At 43.0% G+C, this 24,057-nt stretch overlaps 2 long non-coding RNA genes across 3 annotated transcripts in view; one reads left to right on the top strand and one right to left on the bottom strand.

Moving 5' to 3' along the window:
- The first annotated feature begins 67 nt into the window (after positions 1–67).
- LOC146359883 (uncharacterized) lies at positions 68–22,137 on the top strand. 2 transcript variants are annotated; one of them, XR_014786814.1, is made up of 7 exons: positions 68–179; positions 3,947–4,026; positions 4,833–4,992; positions 19,178–19,343; positions 20,034–20,118; positions 21,028–21,181; positions 21,651–22,137. It is a non-coding gene; the product is annotated as an uncharacterized LOC146359883 (long non-coding RNA). The 2 variants fall into 2 exon arrangements; XR_014786813.1 differs by lacking the exons at positions 3,947–4,026; positions 4,833–4,992.
- Positions 11,528–24,057, bottom strand: part of LOC146359882 (uncharacterized) — a 70,653-nt gene continuing 58,123 nt past the window's right edge. The window contains exons 4-5 of the long non-coding RNA XR_014786816.1: positions 15,948–16,090; positions 11,528–12,557 (exon numbers count right to left, since the gene is read on the bottom strand). This is a non-coding gene — a long non-coding RNA (uncharacterized LOC146359882). The remainder of the gene's footprint in view (positions 12,558–15,947; positions 16,091–24,057) is intronic.

Below are 24,057 nucleotides of genomic sequence, written 5' to 3'. Positions count from 1 at the left end.
TGTATCACTCTTTTGCCCTCTTCTTGTGGCTAACCCTGAAAAAGGACTATAGAAGTTTTGCTTCTTTCAGACTGTGGGACCATTGGTAGCTAGATGGACTGATATTCTGGACTCTGGTTCTCCTCCCAACCAAAGAGGTGGGGGATTGCGAGGTATTCCCCAGAGACTGGTGTGAGAGAGTAAGTTTGGAGTTCAAGCAGGATATGTAGAGTAAGAAATTAGGTTTGTTTTCTTATTGATGTATTCTCTGTTTCTCTTCTGTTTTTGTACAAGCTTTTTGATTCATAAATATTTGCTTTTTTCTAAATTTAGTTGGGAAGCATTTGAGGTTTCTGACGAAGACCCCAGGCTCAGGGAAAGGATTTTCTCTCCCCATGTGACCTAACTACTCTGGAATACTACTGACTTATTCGGTCTGGGCCTTGAATAGAGGGTTGCTGCATAAAGGAGCTCATGTAATTTTCTAGCTCTGTCGTACACCCTTTCCCTGCAGTTCCCTACATGCCCCCAAAAATCATTTCTAGAGGGTTGGGGCACCTTCCAGAACTGTGGGGGAGATGGTGGTGCTGTGGGCTGCAGAGGGAGGGAGGGAGGGAGAACTGGCAAAAAATGTCTCTTATACACTGCATTGAGCAGGGTGTTGGATTCGATGGTCTTGGAGGGCCCTTCCAACCCTACTATTCTATTATTCTATGACTCGCACACAAACACTTTCTGCTAATGGGAGTGTTCTGAGCAGAACGCCACTGCAGGATGCTACCACTAGTAGAACAAAAATTCAGGATCCAGTCCATTATCAGTGAAAACGTATGATCAGATAACTCACATTATTCTTTCCCCACAAGAAAGACTGAACAATTGTTCAGGTTGTCCATGCGCACAAACCTGTCACCTGCTGCCACCACAACCTGATGGGAGTGTGCAAACATTTATGGTTTCTCAACCACAAGTAGAGTGGCACCAATTTAGGGGAGTGCATTGAACTGAACCTGGAAGGGGTTAAGGTTTCCTGGTCCAAACTGTTCTTCAAAGGCAGGAGTATTGCACATGGGACAGAAAAGATGTGTTTATGGATGGTACATTTTACAGCTCCAATAAGGACAAATTACCAGAGGCATTCCCACCTGACATGTCTGATGTGTAGATGGGATCAACCCTCATTTTCATTCTAAAGTTCCATCCAATCCTATTACTTAGCAAACATGTCCCTGGTTCTCACCTTGCAACCACCTTGTAATGCAAGTTAATGTGCTGTGCCTCTGGATCATAGCCCACCATCTGGACTTCTGTCATCCCCTCTGCTCAGTCCCTGATCTGGGCTGTCATTCAGCTGTTAAATGTGACACTTTCTATGTATAAAAATGGTTTTCTACTTCCAGAGATATTAGGTATTCTTTTTCTTCTCCTTCTTTTCCTTGCTCTATTACATGCTGCCAACTGTGTTCTGTTTCAAGTTCTTTGTACCAAGTCTGAATTTTAACAATTTTAAAAATTAGGACTGCGTGCTTTAATTGGTTTAAATGGTAGACTAACTAACTGATTTTTTAAAATGAAGAGTACTGCAAGGTATGGGAACATCTGCTTATTTTTAGGTTATTTTGGTTCTGCATGTTACTATAATTGGGAATGAAAAATAAAATGTTGAAGATGGTATTTCCTTTTAACAATGAGTGGTATTTTGCTTATTAAATAGTACATTATCAGTATATCCCTCAGCGTCTGGAAATTATACTGAGGTCTTGTTAATGTGGAAATTGATTTAAATCTGATCAATTGAATGGATCAGTTAAAAGGCAGATAATTAATGACTTAGAAATCTTAAACTGGCATCCTAGTTTTAATGAAAAGCAACTGTAGAAAAAAATACATGCACGCGCACGCACATGCACACACACGTGCGCATGCATGCTAGATTCAGAGTTCTCATCAGCAGAACTCCATCCATGAGATGTTCCAATGAAGTAAAGGGACATTTGCTGATTCCTTCTGCCCGCAACCCTCTGAAAAGCTGCTCCAGACGTTTGTGGGACCCTCTGGGTGTGGGGAAATCAGCAAAAATCACCACACAAGCCAACAGCAATAGTGTAGAGTAACCAGTCCCTCAGAAAAGACTTAAACCTATCCCAACAAGGTACTCCAGAAAATACCAAGGACAATGATACCAAAAGACCCAGAAGAATCAACAGGGACACATTTTCACTATTATACAATTACATTTTAATTATTATACATTTGCTGGATACCTTGGACAAATTACTATATCTCAATTTCCCATCTACACAACAGAGTTATTAACAGTCTATCTCACAAGGATGGTGTATGGATGGATGTAACCAATTTATAAGTCAGGTTGGACACTAAAGTGCGCTGGGAATGTTTATAACAAGCTGGAGAGTTTCACCACTAGCGGAATGTGTACTTGAGTTGAGACAGAATGTCACCTTTCAGTTCAAAATCATTTTGAAGTATGACAAGTATTGTTCTGCATAAATACCTAAAATAATCCATTACAAGAAAAAAAATATAAAGCAGTGGGAAACCAATTAAAAACAAGGCAATAATGAAATGAACAGTGGGATGTCAGCAGGTTCTGCTCTGATAATATCATGTCAATGTGGTAGTGTCAGAATAAAATTTTCCTCTGTGAAGGTAGCTAACCTGGAGAAATCCGTCATCCCAGTCAGCTCAGCCTGCTGCTTTAAGAGTTGCTCCATTTTTGTGAGTGCTGTGATATTGTGTGGAGGGAAAGGACAGAATTTCAGCTAAGATACTGGACCAAACTCAGAAAATCCTGAATAAATGCCTAAATGTACCACTGAAGTCCTTTCTGCTGAAAGAAAGGTTGAGTGTCATTAATGTTCTAGGGTATATTTTGTCAAATTGCCATTGATTTCTGACCCAGAAGGGCTCTATAGTATTTGTTGTTGTTGTTCAGTCGTTCAGTCATGTCCGACTCTTCGTGACCCCATGGACCATAGCACGCCAGGCCTTCCTGTCCTGCGCTCTCTCCCGGAGTGTGCTCAAGTTCATATTCATTGCATTGGTGATGCTATCTAGCCATCTCATCCTCTGCCGTCCCCTTCTCCTTTTGCCTTCAGTCTTTCCCAGCATCAGGGTCTTTTCAAGAGAGTTTTCTCTTCACATTAGGTGACCAAAATATTTGAGCTTCAGCTTCAGTATCTGTCCTTCCAATAAGCACTCAGGGTTGATTTCCTTTAGTATGGACTGATTTGACCTCCTTGCAGTCCAGGGGACTCGTAAGAGTCTTCTCCAGCACCACAGTTCGAAAGCATCAATTCTTCGGCGCTCAGCCTTCCTTATAGTCCAGCTCTCACAGCCATACATTACTACTGGGAAAACCATAGCTTTGATTAGACGGACCTTTGTCGGCAAGGTGATGTCTCTTGCCGACAGTACTATGCTGTCTAGGTTGGCCATAGCTTTCCTCCCAAGGAGCAAGCGTCTTTTAATTTCATGGCTACAGTCACCATCTGCGGTGATCTTGGAGCCCAAGAAAGTAAAATCTGTCACTGCTTCCATTTCTTCCCCTTCTATATGCCAGGAAGTGATGGGGCCAGATGCCATGATCTTAGTTTTTTTAATGTTGAGTTTCAAACCAGCTTTTGCACTCTCCTCTTTCACCCTCAACAAGAGGCTCTTGAGATCCTCTTCACTTTCTGCCATTAGGGTGGTATCGTCTGCATATCGGAGGTTGTTGATAATTCTCCCAGCAATCTTAATTCCGACCTCTGATTCATCCAACCCGGCATTTCTCATGATGTACTCTGCATATAAGTTAAATAAGCAGGGTGACAATATGCAGCCTTGTTGTACTCCTTTCCCAATTTTGTATAGTTGAATACAAACATACAACTGAACATTACGTAATTTATTTATTTCCTTTTATTAAAACATTTGTTTGCTGCATGTCTCCCATGAATAACAGACTGGACCTAACAACAAGTCATTAAAGAGAGACTTAAAAATCATGAAGTAAAACATCAAGCAAGTTCCAAATGGCTCCAGGTATATATGAAACAGAACAATAAATGTAAGCTAATTGCCAAAAGTCTGGATAAAAGGGCAGTCTTTACATGGTGCCTAAAAGGAAATAAAGGAGGCAGGTGGATCTCTCATGACAGGACATTCCATAGTTGAACCATACAGGCCAAAGTGAAGTAAGAGGTGGATGTTGTGACTAGGGCTGTGCACTGACCCACCGCTTTGCTTCGGATGCCGCTTTGGACCTTGCGAAGCAGCCCTGCTTTGCTTTGGACTGATTCAGACCCCATCTGCTTCACTTTGGATCTGAAGCGAGATTCGGGTACCTGAATCATTCTGACATGACATTTTCCCATTGACTTGCATTGGGAAAGAGAAATGGCCATAACTTTTTCTGTGTATATGATAAATACATGAAATTTGGGAACTTCTCAGCCCCCACAGAGAGGATTCTATCTGCCAAATTTCAGATAGTTCGGCGTAGTAGTTTTTGTGCTAGGCACAGGTAAGATATGCTGTTCTTGAACTCAAACGAAAGGTCATAAAGGGATAATCAGAGAAGTAAGGTATTTAAGCAGTGATTAGGAGAAGATCACTATCCCTAATCTCTGCTGCAGGTTTATTTGAAATCCAAATGACATGTGGTAATCTGGGGCCAGATAAAGTTGGCATCCAGGCTGTGTACTGCCAATTTGCCATCTTGGACTTAACAGATGGTTGATTCATGCAACTGCCCTGTGGTAAAAATTTGCTGGATTTCTAAAGTCTGGTCAACTTAATGTGCCTAACTCCATCTTTTCTATATAATTTCCTTCTCACTGTCTCTCAAGTACCCTGTTTGATTGTGACAGTAGAGATGTTGGGATGGGGTGCCTTCCGCCTGGCCTGAATTTCGGCCAGGCGAGGCGGGAAGCCTCCCCCCGCTCGCATGAACTTCGGGGGGAGAAGCGACGCGCCTCCCCCCCACCGCGAAAAAAGCTGCGGGACAAGGTAAGACCCTTTCGTACATCCCTAGGACCGAAGCAATGCACAGCCTTAGTTGTGACCCCACTAGGAGTGTATCCACTGGTAATGATTCCAAGTCAGAGCCATTACCCCTAAATGTGTGACAGCAGGTATCTGAGGAGGATGACAAGTTGTCAGATTCCAAACGCAGAAGGGACAACATAGACCTTGCAGGTGAAAAGTCTGAATTAGTCTGCATAGTGCACAAGGCTGTTGGAGGAGACAGGGTACAGGCTATAGAATATATGCAGGCTGTTCAATGGTACTGTGGTATATTGGCCCTCCTGGCTTGCTATACCAGGACATGCCTGACAGCTGACACAGGCACTTTCTTGTGTGACAACCTGCTCTATAGGTACCACAGTGTATGGCTTCAAGCCAGCATACTACTTTAAATTCCTGCAACTTCGCATGAGACTGACTTGGGGCTCTCTGACAGTGCTTGGGATTAATGAGCTCAGTTGAGCGTTTGGGCTTTGCCAACTCAAAAACCACCTTTCCTAGGACCATTTCAGTGTCCTGAAAACCTGACCTTACCACCTAGAACAGCCTTCCCCAATCTGGTGCCCTCCAGATGTTTTGGACTAAAACTCCCATCAGCCTTTGCCAGCAAAGCCAATGGTAGCTGGGAGAACAGAGTAGAGATAAATTTACCATTCTTCTAAGTATCCTACAAATTAAGGCTCCAGCCAAAAGGGTTACTAGTACCCAACCAACATTTTATGGTTCTTCCAAACGTTTCCATATCTGGCTGTTAGTTCCTCTGTGTGTGTGTGTGGTGTGTGTGTGTATATATGAATGAATGAGAGAGAGAGAGAGAGAGAGAGAGAGAGAGTAGGGTGACATCTGATGAACTGCCACAAAAGAGGAAATGCCTTACCAAAAAGGAAGATAGCAATTTGCACGTGCTAATTTATATGTATAGGTTCAAATTTAGAATAATTATTATAATTTCAATAGAAATACAGTACATCTCACCATAGTGCAGAAGACTGTGATCGGGTGTCCTGTGTGCCTGCCTCTTCAGTCTAATTGCCTGTTCAGTCTAATCCAGGTACTAATTGTTGATAGGCAGCAGTTCTTATAGTTCTTTGGGCAGTATCCAAGCTGCCCATTCACCAGTGAGACTCACTGCTAGTGGATTGAGGAGCTAGCTGTTCTAAGAACAATCCAAAATGAGTAGAAACACTAATTTCCTGATTGGGGCAGATCAGCAGACAGCAGAAGGAAGGTCCATTGAGCTGCCCCGATCCAGAAATAAGCATTTTTGCTTGGGTGGGAGTACAGCACCAGTACTGGATACTGCCTTCTATCTTTGAACTGGAATTAAACAGGATGGATTTTCAAATAGAGGATACCTTCAAATTGAGAACGGTCCTCTGGTAGCCCTTCAAACAGAGGACTGTAAAAGACTACACCTGGCCACCCTATGACTATGCAGGCATGCATCCTGAAGATATGAAACCCTCAACCAAAAAAGGTTCCCCCAGTCTTGATCTAAAGGATCACCTGGTCCCACATGAACCTGCTCATTCGTTAAGGTTGTCCTCTGAGGCCCTCACTCTTAGAGTTAAGAAAAGATAGTTGGAAGTGAGGAAAGGATCTCCTCAGTTCTGCTGCCCCATCTTCAGAATGCTGTCCCCTGGGATGCTCACCTGGTGCCCAATTTAATGAATTTCAGGTGCTGCGCGAAGAGCGGGGGGGGGCGGATTCAGCCAGGCCTTTTCCCTCTTAGTTTTGTATTTACCACTTCTGCCTGCTAAGCTGTGCACAATGTTTTCTTAGTTTTCTGAGGGGGTTATTTGTATTTGTATGTGTTTTTTTTAAAAAAAAATTGAAGATGTAAGCCACCTTAGAAACTCATAGAATTGAAAGGCAGAATCAAAAATATTAAAATAAAGCTATCAGCCTTCAATGGTCTGCTTATTTAATTTCTCTCATACAAGGGTCTTTTTTAAAAATGTCAATAATAGCTAGAGAACAGGTGGTAATTTGCTTTTTTTAATGAAAAGTAGTTAATCACTAATCAAAAAGAAAAAAAAGTTCTGAATATCTTTTAAGTCACCAGATACCTTTAAACTGTGGTTCATTCAATGACATTGTCCTCTTTGTTTCATGGACGCATGAGCCTTGTTCATGCTCCTGCTTTTTTCCTTCCTCTAAATATTTTTAAAGTCCATTATACAGTAGCACCATATTACTATTTATATCTGTTTCTTGCAGTAGTTCATAACACAGCAGACTGGAAGTGTGCTAAGTAGAAGAGGTGGTTCCAGTGCTTGTTTTCCTCTCTTCCCTAAGTCCCAAATGTGGTCTATGAATTATGTATCCAACAGTTCCTCAAGTCATAAGCTCTTTGTCAGTGTCAACCTAGTGCTTGATGTATCATTTCATTGACTGCAGGATATCTGTATAATATTTCACAGAGCCATGGGCAAGCTCTTAACCCGAGTGGGCATGTTGATGACTTCACTTTGACTTATTACAGCAGGGACAATGTGCTTTGCAAATTAATTCTGTTGAGGAGAGCCTGTTGTAGCCATCGCCACCCTGTTCGAGATATGTTTGACTCAGCCCTGGTTTGTAGCTTAACCAGGGCAGCTCAGCAACCTGGCTGCATCTCGGGGAGAAGTGAAACAGCAACACCTCCAACATTGGTTTGCCTGGGACCAACTGCCATTTAGCTCTCCCTCCCACAATGGCCCCTGCAGTGAACATCTCAGCTAGCTCCCTCCACATGTTTATCACATGAAAGGAGTCCATTGCCCCTAATGTTGCAGAACTCCCTGCCTCTGCCCACAACATACACACATGGAGCATGGAGTGAAAATTTCTTCCACATTCTTTTTTAGCACTCTCAGAGAGAATCCTACCTGTCCAAGGGATGGAAGCCTCCAAACTTGGGGGCTCCTAAGTATCCAATAACCTGCTAGACTTTGGCTATTGGGCAGTATATAAATGTAATAAATACATAAATAGACTGCTGCTGGGAGGGCAGGAGGCGTAATGGAGGAAAACTTTGCATCTCCAACCTCCTTTATAGTATTTTCCACTCAACGGGCCTCTGAACCCATCGCACTGTCTGGGGTGGGGCCAGGGGCTGGGAAGCACTGGATCCAATGGATCCATGGCCCCTCCTCTACTTGCCTACCAGCATGCCCCCATCCCTCTCCTTTCATCCCTTCCTTGAAGTCATGACTCCAGCCTTGGTAAGGTAGAAGCTGCGGAGCTTTCCATAGTGGATGGGGGCAGAGGGGAAATCCACACTTGGATCTCCTACTGTACCATTTCAGGCCATGGACTCAGATGGTGTTCTGTGATGTAGCCTGAGTTACAGCTTCTGCTACAGTCCACTCTTTAGCAGGGGTCAGGTTAGGTTCCTCAGAGAAACATAACAGGAAGAGATCAGTACCACAGAAAGCTCCGAGTGGTGCTGGTGCTGGAAGTGTTGTCTGTATGTTACTCCAATAAGGAGCAGATCGAGACTGAGCTTTAAGAAGGAAGATGCCTGTCTTTAGGCTGCTTGGCTCTGCCTCTACACTTGCTGAGGCTTTGTCTCCTAAGGGACCCTGCCCTGTGTTAGCACTGCAGCCTCAAGTTGCAACAATGTGGGAGTGGCTGTGGCCTGCTTATGGCATGTGTCATTATGGCTGGAGTCCGAAGACAGCAAGGCAACCTCCTCTGGATGCAGGGGAGCCCTGGGATTTTTCTGGAAAATTCAGTCCTGGGAAGATGGAAGCCTCATGATACCTTTCCATGACCAAATCCTCTTCCTGATGGAAGCCTCCTAAGGGTTCAGGGTCCTGGTTCATGACGCTTCTTCCACTGCCAGAGCTTTGTTTCAGCCATGTAGAGAGCATCAGCTATTGGGCGGTATAGAAATGTAATAATTATTTAAATAATATCCACTGTATCCTATGGCCCCTCAGACACTATACATCAATTTAGCAGAAAAGAAACAGCTTTCTTTCTTTGTTTCCAAAGGAAATCAGTGACGTTCTCATGGCTGGAATGTGGGATTCTTGTATTTACAAAGGGGCTGAGGGATGTGTGTCTGTGTCCTGTCTTTCGCTGACTAATCATCTCTCTGATGGTCTGCAGCCTCCTTGGCTTTCAAGGAGGCTGCATTTCAATTAAGGCTCAAAGGAAAATGTCATGAGGTAACCCCACCCATGAGGCCTTTTCAGAGCAGGAAGTGTGGGAAGCTAGGGAGGCTAGGGAGGCTGCAAAGAAATGTCTAATAAAAGAGTGGGGGTGGGGAGAGAGAGAGAGAGAGAGAGAGAGAGAGAGAGAGAGCAGCATCGGCCACCTTGCAATGATACATTAAATTCAAAAAGCACCACCAAAAGAAATGCTTAAGCACCTTGGTAATGAGATGGAAAAACTGAAGCCATTTCCATGGACAAAGAGAACTTCCAGGAAATTGGAGGACAAATTTCAGTGCTGCACTAGCATGGACATCTAAACTGGAGAAAACTCTGCACATAAACCTCTGGGGATATAGGCTTCCATGTGAGCTGGAAGAGGGCTTCCATACAGACTTTTAGCTTCAACAGAAGAATACACACATGGAGGCCAACATGCAGAAGCTTTCTCAGCTCAGAGGCACAGAGATCCATGTGACTTTGGGGAAGAGCCAGTAACCAGTATGTGGCCTCCAGGATCCCTTTCACATGTGAAGAGAGCTTCTATATAACCATTATGTAACTGCATGAAAGAGTTGATGTATCAACATGCTTATACATGGATAAGGCAGCAGGAGCTGAGACATTTTTACTCAGGAGTAAAAATTAGCTCCTTCTGTGGGAAAGCTTGCTGCATCCACCATCTCCACCAAGCAGTAGAAAGTAGATCTCCAGACAAGGGCTGGATGCGCCCGATCTCAGCTGATCTCAAAAGCTAAGCAGGGTCAGCCCTGGTTAGTACTTGGATGGGAGACAGCCTGGGAATCAGGCTTCCTGCACTGAGCAGGGGGTTGGACTCGATGGTCTTGTAGGCCCCTTCCAACCCTATGATTCTATGTCTATGACCTAGCTTACTAGGTTCTGTTTTTTCACACAAACTCTTTTCAGTGCTGGACCTTAATAGAAGCACTGTCTATTAAAGTCTCTTCTTACAGTCCATTGGTAGCACCAGAGGTGCACACTCAAAGGGACATACGTTTTTGGCAAGCCCATTTGGCAAAGACCAGAGATTATATAGTCTTATAGAAGTAGGCATGCCATGTTTGACATAAAAACCATTGGGTATATGTAAGAAGAAAGCAACTCCTTAATATTCTTCTATTCAAAGTTACAAGTGTTACTTTGGTATGATCATGAAAGGAAAAAAGAAAAGAAACAAAGGGTAGTTTTGTTATGGGTTCCGAAGAATTTCACAAGATCTTACAGCGTGGGGGAGGGGTGGACTTGTGGTCCTCCATATTTTTGGCCTACAATAGGGATGTATGAGAAATTCATTTCAGTTTGTTTGTGATCAGGATTGTACCCAGTTTGCATTTTCTGGACAGAACACAGACTCATTCGCAATCTGCAAGCAAAGTCTGTTCATTTCCAAGTTTGCCAAGTGATTTATGGATCAAAAAAAATGTGTTCAACAGCATACATACATTTGAAAAATGTACCTGAAAAAAAAAATTTTGAAAATGTGCACAAACACACTTTTGGGATAAGAATGTGTACATTTCAAAGATGCACACAATTGATGAACATTTATAAAAATATTCATGAAAATGCACACACATTTTCATGCAACAAGGGAAAAAAAAGAAAGAAATCTGATACTGGAACGAGATGGAACAAGCTTCAAAGTGGAGTTTGGAGAACTTCAACAAACTTGAGTTTTGCTTGTCTGTTTACAACTCCCGTCATCCTGACCATTTGCCATGCTGGCTGGAGCTGACGGGAGTTGGAGTCCAAAAACCTCTGGAGAGCCAAATGTTGCTGCCCCTGTCTTACAGGATGCATTTGGTAATGAAGAAGAATTAATTAAAAACTGGAAAGCACTTAAGTAGAAATTGAAAAGAAAATAGTAGATTAAGGGCAGACTCCAACTAGTTTCCCACCTTCAGAGGAAGGCTTCTTTCAGTGCAGTGGGGAGGGGTGAGATTTTCAGTGACTCTCCCTCCTTTCTGCAGCCCCCCAGCCCTGCCCCCAAAAAGTCTGCCCTGGAGGGTTCCCCCAACTGCCTGGAGCAGATTTGGGGAGATATAGGGGATGATTCCTGGAGGAGGGGAAATCTCTGAAACTCGTGCTTCTCCATGTTCTGCTGATTGAAGACTATGAATATCATCAGATACATTAAGAACAATGAAGTATCTCCTGCATTTACTGTATGTGCCTTGATGCTGAGAAAGCCTTTGATACTCTAGAGCTGCTGTGATACACTAGAGCTGCTGAAACAAGTACAGCAGGTATATGGAGCAATTTGTCCCTATTTTACACTCCTAAAGCATCGCTTAGTATTTATGAAAGTGTTGTATTAAGATTTTTTGCTATTAACAGAGGAACTAGGCACATTTATCCCCTGTCTGCTTTATTGTTTGCCTTATCACTAGAGCTTTTTTGTGGCAATACAATACAGTAATACCAAAGGAGTTCAAATCAATATGAATACAAACTGAGGCTTTATGCTTTATATATCTAATGAATGTACAAGGTTATATCCAAGAATTAAAAAGTTAAATCAAGAAGTCCGCAATATATCTGGATACAAAATAAGTTTGGATAAAACTGAGATATTTTGGAATTTAGTTATTCACAGGCTTTCACACTTTCCAAAATGCTCTGACACAATATTCAGCTCAAAATACATATTAAAATACAGATAAAAATGCATATTTTGAATGAAAATACATCTAGAAGTGTGCATTTTGAGGAGAAAAGTTAAACACCTATTTAAATGCAAGTTTTCATGCAGATTTTTAAAATGGGGAAAGGGAATAGAACAGACTTCCAGCTGAAATGCATGAAAATCGTCATGGACTGAAAATAGACTGATTCACCATACCTACCTGAATTATATATTTTAAATATTTTCCAAGGTGACAAATGCCACTGAATGGCCATTTTAAAACAGTTTTCTTTATGCCTCTTCCTTTCAACCTTGTTTGAACTAATCTCATTTGCATCTTTTGAAATGAAATGTGTCCATACTGGATTTATTTGACAATGTTTCACTTACATATATGTAAACAGCATCCCCAGTATGCTTTCTAAACAAAACTAAGTGTAATTGGGGGGAATCTGAGCATTCCAGCTGCTATCAGAGTTTTAAATCCTTCTGTGTTTAAAAGAAAATGGTGAAGGGGGGGACAACTTTCCCCACCTTAAAAGGTTATTTAGGTTAGGTTGGCTGTTAATACGTAAAAGCCAAATTATAGTGACAACCCCCACAGTGCTTGATCACTTGTTCACTTAGCTGGGTGCCTCCATGTGTTCTCCTCCTCAACCTGCAGCATAATGGATCCTCTGGAGTATCTCAAGTTGAGATAATGCTGCCGGGAGCTAGCCATAAGCGGTCGTTTCTGTACCTCATCGTCGAAGTTCGCTCTGTATGGAAATTAAAGTTAGTTTTGTGAGCTCCCTTAATGATTTCCTCCTTTTTCCACATAATCCTTCATCCTCTTTCGTACACCATTACTCTGCACAGGGCTCATTCCTGAATGTCAGGCTCACATTTGATGATGAAACACTTTGAGGTTTTGCTTCCTTCATCCCTCCTAACTTTTAACAACCTGAACCAAATACCATTGAGAAAAACTGGTCGAGAAAAGCGGTATCAGCTGTGCTGCGTAAATAATTCACCATACTATTCTTTTTGATTGCATTATGCAGAGAGAAGCGTCTAATTTATCCGACATGGCCATTAAATATTTCATGAATGCTATCATACAGTTGTAAAATCAAATGTCCTCCTGTCTCATTTCCCTGTGAGTCTGGCAATTACCTGCACTTTCAAGGGCCAGCACAACCATATGTTTGCACCCACTCCATCACAACCCTCCCTGGTCACACACCCACACTGTTTGAGCCAAATTAGCATCGTCATAATTGCAAGACCTTAAATGCTGAGACAGTCAAACATTCTAGTAAATGGTTTCCCTTGACCTTATACGTGTTGTGAAGAACTTGTTGATACAGAACTCCAGGAAGAAGCACTTTTTATCAGCTTAGGCTGGTATACCAACTATGCCCTTATCTGGACAGAGATAGCCTAGCTGCAGTTATCCATGCTCTGATCACTTCTCATCTGGATTACTGCAATGCGTTATACGTGGGGCTGCCTTTGAAAACGGTCCGGAAACTTCAGCTGGTCCAAAATAGGGCAGCAAGACTGTTAACAGGGACTGGCCAATGAGCTCACATTACCCCAGTACTTTTCCAGCTGCACTGGCTGCCAGTCCATTTCCAGGCCCGATTCAAAGTGCTGGTGTTAACATTCAAAGCCCTTAACGGCTTGGGGCCAGGTTATCTGAAGGATCTCCTCCTCCCATATGTGCCTGCCCGGACCTTAAGATCATCTTCAGAGGCCCTTCTCCGTGAGCCCCTGCCAAAGGAAGTGAGGCAGGTGGCTACTGGAAGGAGGGCTTTTTCTGCTGTGGTACCCCATCTGTGGAATGAGCTCCCTAGTGAGGTGTGCCTGGCACCTACATTGTATTCTTTCCAGTGCCAGGTGAAGACCTTTTTATTTTCCCAGTCATTTTAGCATTTTAGCTCTTTAGACTTTTAGCTTTGCTGTTTTAAATCTGTATTTTAAAGCCCTGCACTGCTGCTAGGTTTTATTCTGGTTTTATTCTGGTTGTATTGTTTACTGTGGTTTTAATGTTTTATATATTTTGTATTTTATTGTGTGCTATTGGTTTTAATTTTTGTGAACTGCCAGAGAGCTTCGGCTATTGGACGGTATAGAAATGAAATGAAATAAATAAATAAACCGTGTCCCCTAGCCTAGCCTGTATCTCAAGAAATGGCCCATAAGCACGTTACCAGTCTGTGACAGAATCCTAGCCAGCCAATCTATATACTACATAGTGTCAGGCCCCAGCTTCAGCACTGCAGTGGGCCTTGTAGGTTATAGCCAGGATTTGATTAGAAGTAGTCCGGAAGGGCTTGGGCCTATTCAGCCTCTGGAATGCCAGAGTCTGTGTGAGCTTATCTCTGCCAGTGTTCTCAGAGCAGAGCCAGGGGGAGTCACCCAACTCCCTGTCCACCTGCTGGTCTGGCCTTGGCAGGCAGGGAGGCTGGAAGCTGTCCGTGAGAACCTGACAGAGGTGGGGTGGGGTTTTCAGAAGTGTCGCTCAGGTTGAAGTGTCACAGCTGGAGAGCTGAGCAGTGCCGTCCTGTTTAGACAGGGGCCTTGCTGAAAGGCTAAAGGCCCTTGTCTGTCAAGGGATCTGGAGGGGGTGTCCTACAATCACGCCTTCCTCTTTAAGCCGATGCAAAGGCAAAGAGCCTTTCCTGTCTTGTCTTCACTGCTCGAAGCCTTCTCTGTCTGGATCCATCATCGTCTGGGCTTTTGGAGGCACTCTGCACCAGGACTGGAACTTTGGATTGTTAAGGACTTGCCATGAAAAGTACTGTGAGGCTTTTCATAGACTTGAACTCTCGTTGCTGTGGATTGTGTGTCTGTGTTTGTAGTCAGCTCAGTGTACGGCAGGCTGGGTTTGATCTACGTCTTTTGGACTTCCCTCTGCCTGGATTCATGCAGCGTGGAGTTACCAGCGCAAACGCGGTGACATGGAACTCCTTGTATGTGTGGGTTTACCCTTCCCTTGGTCTTAATAGGCCTCAGCTATGTAGCCTGGAGTTATCAACAAAAGATTCAAAGTTGGACTAACATCGCGGGGAGGGGTGGAGGTCAGTTCTCAGGGAACTGACCTCCAAGTGCAGGCCATAAGAGTGCACCTTTATTTATTATTTCTCATATTTTTATACTGCCCAACTGGCTCTCAGGGCAGTTAAGAATCGTTTAAAAAGCAACCAAAAAATGACCGAACAAAAAAAAATACAACAATGAAAGTATCAAAGAATGGTTTAATATTAAACATTAAAACCATGCAAGATTAAAAACACTAGAACTGTTTTTAAAAAATTAAAGAGCCAGCAGTAAAAGTAATAATCAGAGCAACAGATTAAAGCTTAAGTGACTGCTGGAAGTTGAAGGTCGGGCATCATCTAAGGGCACAATCCTTGGCTGGGGCATGCTGGGAGTTGTAGGACTTGTTTTTTGTCTAAACATGCATAGGGTTACACCCTAAATGTATTCAATGGAACTCCTTGGGAAAGTAATTCCACAGACAGGGGACCACTACAGAAGGCTGTTTGTGACTAGCCATACCTCCCATGGCAGCCATTTTGTGGTGGTGCCTGGCGCAGTTTCTCAAATTGCCAGATGTGTCCACCAGCCCAAAAAGGTTGCCTACCCCTGCTCTAGTCTCTTTTTATTCTGCTTAATTGCTTGCTTATTCTGGTATAGCTATTTGCTGTTTTTTCCCGCTTATATTGTATGTATCTGTTTCTGTAAATGGTTTTATTTACACTTTTGTACACCACCCTGGAGAGCCATTAAGAAATATTTTAAATAAAATAAATGCATAATGCAACATTTTTCCAATTAAATTGTAATGTGGGGGGGGGGGCAGGTTGAACAAATATCTGCATGCAAATAACTTTTAAAGAAGTAATTGATTGAACTACTATCTGGAGAAAGGATTATTTCCATCATAGAAGAAATTATTATTATCTGCCAAATAGATTCCAATTCTGTCTGCATGACCATGTGGAGATCAGAAATTTAAATTGCGATAATCAGACTTTCCACTCCAATTACCTTTCAATAAACTAGGTATTAGGTTAAAAATTTGGCATGAGACTGAACATGCAGACCTGTGAGTAGCCATGTCTGGCTACGGGGAACAATAGCACCCATCAGATACTTGCCCCAATGAAATGAATAGGTGATGCACAGAGCATATCCGTATACAGGAAATGTTGCAGCAGGGACATGTGTAACGGCCCCAGGAGATTCCACTAGTCTTATTGAAATGCTGCTGTCTTCCCTTGAAATTCCTCAGAAGTTTTTCCTAAGGAGAAACACCGACATTCACTTTGAATTTCACTTCGGAAGAAATCTCATATCAAGTCTATTCACCCAAATTTTGTAAAACAAATTGCTGAAGTCCACATCAAGCCATTAGAATAGGATGGACACTATACTAAAATCGAATAGATAAAATTAAGGATGCATGGTGAAATCCACTGGAGCAGAGATCTGCTGTGCATGATTTAAAACTTGACATAAATATAGATTGTTTTCTTTTCTTTTATTGTGTAGCCAACGCAGGCAGCTGCAGTGCCTATGAAGCCTAATAACTGAAATAAAGACAATTTGAATTCCAACCCAGTCAAGAGCAACTGACTCACTCTGTAACCTTGGGAAATTACTGATGATATTTTGCCTCAGGCAGCCAAGTTGTAAACTACAAAATGGGGAAAAGGGAGTTTTTTTGTTGGGGCGGTAGGGGGAAGAATTTTAAAAGTCTTAACACTACATCAGAATGTAAGCTTCTGAGATAAATGCATCTGAAAAAGCAGTTGAACCATATCCCCAAATGGCATGAATTAGTAACATTACATGGATTTTAAAATAGTTTTATAGAATATTAACATTTGTATTCCAACTGGCCACCTGAATTTAGCGGCCTTTCTTCTGAGCATCGCTAAGATATTATTTCCCTCTCTACAAAGCCAACTAGCTTATAGGAGAAATAAGATATTTGACATAGGCATGGGCCCCAAAGGGGCCACATCTGCCATGGTTTCTCAGAAATCAACAGTGAAGACAAGGGACAAGAACGATGAACCAATGGGAAGCAGCAGGGGCAGCACGTGCCTGGGTAGAGGGGCTCCATTCTATGCACCAGCAGTGTATGGAAATATCATTTGTGTGCACAAAACACTCAGACATGCTCTGTTTGCAGCCCCAAACACAGATGTGAGCAGGAGAATGCATTCTCTGAAAATGCTCACAAATTCTCGAGCAGACAGTAGCGTGTGGAAAATGTGCAATTTTTAATGAACAACTGCGTTTTGGAAAAAAAAGTGCAATTTCACACTTCAGGCTATGGGGGGAAAGTTGCGCAATTTGAGGAAATAGACAAAATCTTCTACAATTTTCCTATTAGCACAAAACAAACAGAGTTGGTAAACACTCATGGAAATCAAGGAGAGACTAACATCAACTTGATGTTCAGAGAATCTGGGCAAACATGAACATTGCTTCTTTGCCTGTCCTTACTATGCACCCCAAAGTCCACAATTAACCTTGGCTCTGTAATTGTAGGAAAGGGATTAACAAAATGTAAGCTGAGAAGTTCCTTACTGATCCAAATACTGTTGGATAGCCAGTTGTTCAAATGAACAGGTGTATTATTTCCATGGAATTAGTGAATACTGTCATTAAGGTGTTCATGACTCATTTCTCCCTCAAAATTTAATCAATGAGCTAGCTCTGGGACTTTTCTAAATGCTGCTTCCAGTGGGGACATGGAGCCAGGGCTCACAGGGATGCAATGCTGGCATTTTTGAGTAACAGGGATGATTATGTCCTCTGCCACCCCCACCCCCCATGACTTCCCTGCACCCTCTGAGCTTAGCTGCAATTCTCCCAGTAGCTGTGAGGAAATGAACCTTCCCATCAACAATATTTTCTGTTGTAACACAGGTTGTTTTGGGATGGCTTGGTCTTGAATGGGCAGTTAAGACCCATTAGCTTTACAAAAGACCTTTTCCTGGTGGGGATGGGAGCTACTAGAAGCGATTTGTTGATATGGATCAAGACAGCTGCCTGCACTTCAGAACTGACAGCTACACCACTAGCTGCCTCCCATGTGAAAGTGAATATCTCCACCATTCCCACCACAAAACTACTCTCCGATTGAATTATATTATATATAAACATCAAACTGCCATTCCAACCTCCCTGCCCCTCAGCGTATAAGAACGTAAGAAGAGCCATGATGGATCAGACCAAGGGTCCATCTAGTCCAGCATTCTGTTCACACAGTGGCCAACCAGCTGTTGACTGGGAACCCACAAGCAGAGCATGAGCCCAACAGCACCCTCCCACCCATGTTCCCCAGCAACTGGTGTACATAGGCTTACTGCCTCTGGTTCTGGAGGTAGCACATAGCCATCAAGACTAGTAGCCATTGATAACCTTTTCCTCCAGGAATTGGTCAACCCTCTTTTAAAGCCATCCAAATTGGTGGCCATCACTACATCCTGTGGTAGCAAATTCCATAGTTTAACTATGTGCTGTGTGAAGAAGTCCTTCCTTTTATTTGTCCTGAATCTCTCACCAATCAGCTTCATGGGATGACTCCAGTTTCTAGTATTTTGAGAGAGGGAGAAAAATGTCTCCCTATCCCCATTTTCCACACCATGCATAATTTTGTACACCTCTATCATGTCTCACCCTCCTTTTTTCCAAGCTAAACAATCCCAGCTGTTGTAACCTTCCCTCATAGGGGAGATGCTCCAGCCCCTTGATCATTTTAGTTGCCCTTTTCTGCACTTTTTCCAGCTCTACAATATCTTTTTTAGGTGTGGTGACCAGAACTCAACACAGTGTTCCAAGTGTGGTTGCACCATAGATTTGTATAGGGGCAGTATGATGTTGGCAGCTCTATTCTCAATTCCTTTTCTAGTTATGCCTAACATGGAGTTTGCCTTTTTTACAGAGGCCACACACTGGGTTGACATCTTCATGGAGCTGTCCACTACAACCCTGAGATCTCTTTCTTGATCGCTCACCACTAGCGCAGATCCCATCAGGCTACACTTGAAGTTGGGATTTTTTTGCCCCGACGTGCATCTCTTTACACTTGCTTATGTTGAACCACATTTGCCCTTTAGATACCCATTCTCCCAGTTTGGAGAGATCCTTTTGGAGCTCTTCACAATCCCTTTTTGTTTTAACCACCCTAAATAATTTGGTGTCATCAGCAAACTTGGCCACTTCACTGTTCACTCCTAATTCCAGATCATTTATGAACAGGGTGAAAAGCATTGGTCCTAATACAGATCCCTACAGGACCGCACTATTTATTTCCCTCCATTGGGAGAATTTTCCATTTATTCCTACTCTCTGAGTTCTGTTCTTTAACCAGGTACCGATCCATAAGACGACCTGTCCTCTTATTCCATCACTGCTAAGTTTGCTCAGGAGTCTTTGGTGAAGGCCTCTGTCAAAAGCCTTTTGGAAGTCCAAGTAAACAATGTCTACTGGATCACCCCGTCTACATATTTATTGACACCCTCAAAGAACTCTAAAAGGTTAGTGAGACAGGACTTAACTTTTTGGAAGCCATGCCGATTCTCTTTCAGTAGAGCTTGTCTTTCTATATGCTTACTAATTTTATCTTTAATAATGCCTTCAATCAATTTACCCGGAACAGACGTTAAGCTAACCAGCCTGTAATTTCCCAGATCCCCCTGGATCCCTTTTTGAAAATTGGTGTTACATTGGCGATTGGCCATCTTCCAGTCTGTATAGAGGCTGATCTTGGGGACATGTTGCTCATTCCTGCCTGCGATATATTTACCCAAGGAAAAACATTGGTAATGGTTTCGTGGTTGCTGATTTCATCCTAAATAAACAGCCATGTAGAATTAGCCATCACAAAGATTCGCTGTAACTAGGGATGTAACTAGTTGTGCTGTAACAAAGATGTGCTGTAACTAATTTCTGTTTCTCTCAGTTTGTCATTTTTCTAGTCTTAAGTTCAGTTTGACCTGAATTTTAAGATTTTTTCCAATCTTAAATTCCATTCATCCTGAAATTTGACAATTTTTAACGTTTCCATGAACATTTGTACATTTCTTCTAATACATGCATCTTTGCCTAATGTACATCATATTTTTGCAAGCAATCTTCCTAATATAATGCACTTTCACATTATTGTCACTAATATTTTGTGTGTGTTTTCCCTAATATATTTTTGTATGCATTTTTTTTAATTGGAGAGCTCCATTGAAAAATTTGGGGAAGGGCAAATTCAAAGATAACTGAGTGTCGGTTCACACATTGGTTCAAAAGTGCAAAATAAAGGTAAGTTCGCATTAAAGTGTGAATTGAATGAATTTCTCCCCCATCCCTAGCTGTGACAATGAATAACTGTGCAATGACTAAACAGTCCCCCATGGGGCCTCATACTGTTGGAGACCTTGCCCAATGGCCTTCTTTGATCAGTGGCCAGGAGCGCGCACACACGCATACACACACGCAAAATGATTTAGCCTACCTTTTTCTTATTCAAAGAAAATAAAGTTTATTGAGGCTGGCTTATGACTGACTGAAACTTTATTTTTAACTAAGTGCCTTGACAACTGCAGGCAAACACAACTGCCTTCCCCTTTACACCATCTGTTTCCACTCCTCCACCCCCACCCCAATCCCTCCTCCATGCTGACATTCTAGCTTGAGGCCAGCTCTTATAGAACGCCATTGCCTCACATCTAATCAAGCTAGAGACAACATTAATATGCAAGAAAAAGTGTACACAAAACCTCCTATGTAATTCCTATCAAACCTCACTCCCGTCGCTACTCAGCCATAACTAATGTGTCTCCTGGGCAAAGGAGACACATTAACACCTAATGAAATATCAGTGAGATGCCAAACTGCCAGCCAACTTTGAAGTGCCCCTGTAGAAAATGTTTGTTCTCACTCTGCAGCTTTTCCATCCAAGGGACTGAGGTAATGTGCCTTGTGTCTCTTATTCTGTTAACACTGCATAATTCTAAGCACAACCTTGAGATCAAAACAGGGAGGGAAAAAGCTGGAACGTTTCCCAGACAGGTCTCTGAAGTAAACCCATCCTACTTAGCAATTGCTTAGCAAGTAACTTATGACTGCTGTGGGTTTGAGAATTAGAAGTGTAGAGCAACCTCTTCGCTACAGAATAGATTCATCTCTCTCTCTCTCTCTCTCTCTCTCTCTCTCTCTCTCTCTCTGTAGCTATATTTCCCCTCACAAAGAGCTGAGTGTGGCTCGAAAGATGCTGCACCATATACATAGCCCAACCCACCTCGCAGGGTTGTTGTTGTGACGATAAAATGGAGAGGAGGAGGATAATGTAAGCCGCCTTGGGTTCCTTGCAAGAGGAAAAAAGGTGGGGTATAAATGCAATAAATAAATAAATAAACGTTACCACACTGCTTCTTTTAATTTTATTAAAGAGTTGGGTGACAGAGAGCCAAGCTGCACGTTACGTTAAAGACACAGCTTGCAGCTACATGTCTTTTTTTAAAACACTTTTGAGGGGGTCTGAAGTTTATTGGGACTCCAGCCCATGCAGGAATGGGAGGTTTAATACTTCCCTCCCCAGCCGCTATTTTACCAGCAATACCTCCACACGCGCGCTTTGGAGCCCTATAAGGTTTTTGCTTTAACATGTATTTCCTGTGATAGAAAAGAAATAAGTCTTTAGTTTCCCATTTCCGTTGTTGAACGTACACAGTTTTTACTTGGATGAGATTGTCCTGTAAAAGGATCGGGGGGAGGGATGTGCACTCTAGACATTTAAAAAATATTTTACGTGGCAGTATGTGTATATATCTGTTTGTATTCTTCTTTTGCAGATCAGCCTTCCGTCTCTGTTTCCACTGAATTTGCTTCCATCTGTCTGATGGAAACACGCACTGCATTTTCTTATTTTTCACATAAGCTGATAGCATTTAACCAACTGGCTGCAATGCCAAGGAAAATGGATCTCCATCATTTTGGAAATGAGCTACCCAAAAGAGCTTGTATAACTGGACAGAAAAGAATGGCTTCCACTTCCTTAGTCCATAACATAATCATTTCTTCATAAACAGGCCAGTCTTGCATTTTGTAGTATTCTGTTCTGGTGTATCATAATATTAAACGTTTATTTAGATTGAATCTTTGCTTGGATTGTCCCAAACACCTTTCTGTGCCTCTATATGCTTTCCTGGCATCTGGTGTATATTTGCAAACCTTTCCGCTTTATCTTTTCCTCTACTCTTAATTAAAATGCTGTTTAGTTCTCCTCACAAATCATTAATAAAGATGCTCACAGAAACCTGACCTAACTCTTATCACTGCAACACTCTGTTGGATTCTGTCTCATACAACCCCGTGCTTTCCTATTCCTTGATATGCAGAGAAACTAGTCTGCAGAAGTACCTAGTTACTGATAAGCCCTGCTTCCCAGTATAAATCCAGTTTTGACCTTGCATCCAAACCATCACCCAAATGAAATAATCCATTCAAAATTCTACCCACATGAACTGGCTGAGGAGAGAATTGTTTTCTGAATGTCATTCAAGCAAACAGAACACCAGATCAGGCAAAAACAGATGTGACAACAAGCCACATATCCAAATGGTTGTGAGGTATCCACTGTATTCATATACTTAGGGCCAGTGCACAATTTCCATGGCACTACAAATACACTGGCATTTTCTGTGGTAAAGATGTGGATGTGAAGGGAAGTTCCATAACCCTAAAGACTTGGGGGCATGTAAACATACATTGGAAAACCATGATTGTGAACCACCCAGAGAGCTTGAGTATTGGGGAGGTATATAAATAGAATGAATGGTTGAATGGTTGCAGCTCCTAGCCAGGAGTTAGGGTGTCCATCTATTTGAAGGGCTGCCGGAGGACCATCTTCTATTTTGAAGGTGTCCTCTAGTTGAAGGTAGGGTTGGCGGAGAATTTCTCCCCGAAACTTCGGGGGGCCGAGCGCCAACATGTTCGGCCCCCCAAACAAGTTTCAGAGAGAAATCCTCCAACCCCCCCCCGCCCCCCGCACACACACCCCCCGGGACGGGACTTACCTTCGCCGAATGTCCCTCCCGGCAGCGGGTCCGGCCGGCGGTTCGGCGGGTGTTCGAGCGGGGCGGGAGCGGCAGCCGGTCTTTCGACCGGCTGCCGCCGCCGCCATTGCAATCAAAGAAGAAAAAAAAAAAACGCCCCCTGATAGGCTAGGTGACGATTCACGTAGCCTATCACGGCTAGATTTGCAAAGTCAGCCGTGATAGGCTACGTCAATCGTCACGTAGCCTATCATGGGTGACTTTAAAAAAAAAAAAAAAGTGTGTACGGATAATGGCGGCCCCCATAGGGAGCCACTATTCCCGTTCCTTATTTGGTCGCTGTAGTCTACGTAAACATTTACGTAGACTACAGCGACTAAATAAGGAACGCGAATGGCGGCTCCCTATGTGGGCCGCCATTAGCGTACGCGCTTTTTTTTTTTTTTTTTAAGTCACCCGTGATAGGCTACGTGACGATTGACGTAGCCTATCACGGCTGACTTTGCAGATCTAGCCGTGATAGGCTACATGAATCGTCACATAGCCTATCAGGGGGCGTTTTTGTTTTTTTTAAAAAAACTTTCGCGTTCGCAGCCGGGCGAGGCGGGAAGCCTCCTCCGCGGCCTGAATTTCGGCCGGGCCGAGGCGGGAAGCCTCCCCCCTGGCCTGAATTTCGGCCGGGCCAAGGCGGGAAGCCTCCCCCCCGGCCGGAACTTCGCGGGGGGACCAGCGAAGCGCCTCCCCCCCACCGCGAACGTCCTTCGAGGACAGGAAAGGGACTTTCGTCCACCCCTAGTTGAAGGGCTGTCCTGTCCAAGTCTGGTTTACAGATGAAGTACCATAATGTTTCCCATCAACAGTTACCATCTGAGCAGCAAGCTGAACAGGCAAGCATGCTGCTCCCCTGGTCAAAGTCCTCCAGACTATGGTGAGATGTTCTCTATTCCTGTTAAAATTATAATAATTTCTAAATTTGCCTCTATACATATAAATTAGCATATACACATTTTATGCAAACCGGTGTCCTATTTTGTCGTCTTCTTTGAGGATGCATGTCCTCTTATTTTGGTGATTCACAAGTGGCCACTCTACCAGGCATCCCCAGGTTATTTGTAGAGGTTCACCACTCCTTCCTGTGATGATACATTTACCACAGCACACACTGGTCAATGCCAGTGTACAGCCATTAAATGTGATTTGGCCT

This window comes from Heloderma suspectum, chromosome 1 (assembly GCF_057233095.1).
Source record: "Heloderma suspectum isolate Gila_16-S chromosome 1, 16-S_ref, whole genome shotgun sequence".
Taxonomy (NCBI): domain Eukaryota; kingdom Metazoa; phylum Chordata; class Lepidosauria; order Squamata; family Helodermatidae; genus Heloderma; species Heloderma suspectum.
Note: the sequence above shows the minus strand (reverse complement) of the source record. Positions and strands in the feature narration are given on the sequence as shown.